A 3,141-nucleotide genomic window follows, 5' to 3' on the forward strand; every position below is an offset into this window, starting at 1 on the left:
AAGGAGGAGACTCTCCCTCACTAGGTTGTGGGTTACTGAGCTAGGTGACTTATTTTTCTCCCTACCCATCACATTCTCATGACTATGGATATGAAAACTGTGAATTTTGCCTGATTGCTTTGGGTGAGGTATATTGAATGTCAGAATTCACAAAACCACCTTCCTGGCTCCTCTCCCTCCTCAGTACTGGACTCTGGAGTGGCTGCTGCCCCCATTTCTGCAGTATTTCCTTCCCAGGCAGCCTGGCCCTCTCCTCCTTGCAGGTGGTTATGAAGGCCCTGCCCCTTTCTCCCTCCTCCTCTCTGTTCACAGCACCCTTGTGGTCCTACGTGGGTAAAGGGAAGGGGTGGTCTGTACATTCTTGGCCACCAGGACAGCTGAATGGATAATGCAAAACGAGGGGAGCCAAAGTCCATCTGACCTTGGCTAGCTGATGTAGGGGCTAAGGGTTTATGAATGGGGAACCAAATTTGTATTTTAACCTCAGATGATATTTTTAGAATGGGTCTATAATTGCAATGAGGCCGTCCAGTCTGTGAATTTTATGTCAGCTCATGCTCAAGCACTGCACATACATCCCATGTGAGAACTACTGTATGATACCTTTATGCCCTGTTGTGTCTCAGAGCTTAATTAGTACATAAGGCTACATGAGTTAGATGAACCTAAGTGGGAATGTATCATGTGATGTGTTATAAAGCAGAATGTTGGGAGCCATTGGCCCTTTTTCTGGGGGGAAAGCAGGGTTGCTTTTTCTATGATGTCTTTTGGTCATCAAAGTGATATTTGTGCTGCAGTAAGTGACATGGTACTTCTGAGCTTTAGCTGGTTGGTTGAACACCATTTTTCAATAAATATGTATTGTTTACTTAGGCACTATGGAGGGATAGCACATAACAGGAAAAATTTGAAGCCGTAGCTTTGAAGCCTGAGCAATGGGCCTTCGCAGCCCCAACCCAACTCAGCTTAACTCAGCCTCATCGAACCTGATCCCAGACTCTCCACTCCTGGACTTGCTCCAGCTCTCTGATCCTAGAATCCTCTTCAATTCCAGCTAGAATGCCGTGTCAGGTACTTCGCAGAATTGGCCAAAAGCTGGTACACAGACGTATACTGGAAGAAGATGTGAATGGGTTGGCCCCTGCCAGAAGACTGAGCACTCTGGATTTAGTGGCACTGGGTGTGGGCTGCACAGTGGGGGTAGGTGTGTATGTCCTGGCTGGTGAAGTGGTTCGAGATCAAACAGGACCATCCATACTGATCTGCATGTTGGTAGCCAGCCTATCTTCAGTGTTGGCTGGTCTGTGCTATGCAGAGTTTGGTGTCCGGGTTCCTTACGCTGGCTCTGCATATCTCTACACCTATATCACTGTAGGTGAACTCTGGGCTTTCATCACTGGCTGGAACCTTATTGTGTTCTTTGCTGCTCATACAGTTACTGTGGCCCAGGCCTGGACCTTAGCTTTTGACAATTTGCTTGGAAACCACATTTCTCAGACCCGGCATGAGAGTATTTCACCGAATGTTCCCCAAGTCCTTGGAGAAATTTTAGGCTTCATTGTTGTGGGCCTTGTGTTGTTGCTCATGGAATTGCTGACTCTGAGGAATAGGTGGATTTTTCTACTTTCCAAAGTGGTCACATTAGTGAAACTTTTGGTTCTCAGTTTTGTCATCATCTCTGGCTTCATGAAGGGGGACCTGCACAACTGGGAGCTCACAGAAGAGGACTACAAAAAGGCCAGACTCAATGACACCTCTAGCTTGGGCCCTCTGGGCTCCGGAGGATTCGTTCCATTTGGCTTCCAGGGGATTCTCCGTGGATCACCTACCTGTTTCTATGCATTTATAGGTTTCAGCATTATTATTTCCAGAGTTGAAGAAGCCCAGAATCCTGAGCGTTCCATCCCCATGGCCATTGTGATTTCATTGCTCATCTGTATTTTGGTGTATTTTGGTGTCTCTGCATCACTTACACTTATGGTGCCTTACTACCAGCTCCGACCTGGGAGCACCTTGCCTGAGGCATTTCTCCATATTGGCTGGGCCCCTGCTTACTATGCTGTAACTTTTGCATTCCTCTGTAGTCTTTCTGTCAGCCTCTTTGGCTTTATGCTTCCCATACGTAATCTGATATACATGATGGCACAGGATGGCCTCCTCTTTCCTGTACTTGCCAGCATCCAAACTGGCACATACACCCCCAATGTGGCCACTGTGATCTTTGGCATTATTGCAGCAATCATGGCATTCTTCTTTGAACTCACTGATCTTCTGGACCTCATGTCAGTTGGGGCCCTACTAGCTTACTCCCTGGTGGCTCTTTGTGTTCTTATCCTCAGATATCAGCCTGAGATGAGGTATGAGAGAAATGGAGTGCAGGTGCAGGATGAGAATGAACCTGCAGCAGAGAAGCTGACTCTACAGGGACTGTTTTTTCCAGGCAGCCCCACCCCTACTCCACTGTCTGGCCAGGTTGTCTCTGTTTGCTCCTCACTGCTTGCTCTACTTCTGACTCTGCTTTGCCTGGTGCTGGCCCGGTGGCCAGGTCTGCTTTCTGGAGACCCAGTGTGGATCACAGTGGTTGTGCTGCTCCTGGTGCTCATCACTGGGATCACTGGAGTCATCTGGAGACAACCACAGAGCTCCTCTCCCCTTCACTTTAAGGTACCTGGTCTGCCTCTCCTCCCACTCCTGAGCATCTTTCTGAATGTTTGTCTTATGATGCAGGTGACAGCTGGCACCTGGGCCCTACTTGGTGTTTGGATGCTGATTGGGCTTGCTATCTACTTCAGCTATGGGATCCAGCACACCTGGTCCCTTAACCCCACTTCGCTTAGGGCCTAAACTGTAGACCTTGAACTCAGCAGTGCCAGTACATATGTGGTTTGATATTATCACACCTGAATGCTGTCTGGTCCCCCTGCACAGTAATGGAGAGTACTTTTGAGCATATGAAAAGCCAGGCCTCCCATGGGTAGTTGGTAAAAGAACACTAATACAGCTCTGTATTTATTGTGAAATGAACGATGTGTTTATGTTCTTTCTCCTTTTTTTTTTTTTTGTTTTGATATACTTTTCAATTGTGCCTGTACTGCATACTGGATTTTATAAGGTTATTATTAAAAGAAACTAGACAAAATA

At 47.2% G+C, this 3,141-nt stretch overlaps 1 pseudogene; it reads left to right on the forward strand.

The window, feature by feature from the left end:
• The first annotated feature begins 1,059 nt into the window (after positions 1-1,059).
• Positions 1,060-2,844, forward strand: LOC112917541 (cationic amino acid transporter 3 pseudogene; annotated as a pseudogene).
• Positions 2,845-3,141: the final 297 nt, after the last annotated feature.

The sequence above is a fragment of the Vulpes vulpes genome, chromosome 8, assembly GCF_048418805.1.
Source record: "Vulpes vulpes isolate BD-2025 chromosome 8, VulVul3, whole genome shotgun sequence".
NCBI lineage: Eukaryota > Metazoa > Chordata > Mammalia > Carnivora > Canidae > Vulpes > Vulpes vulpes.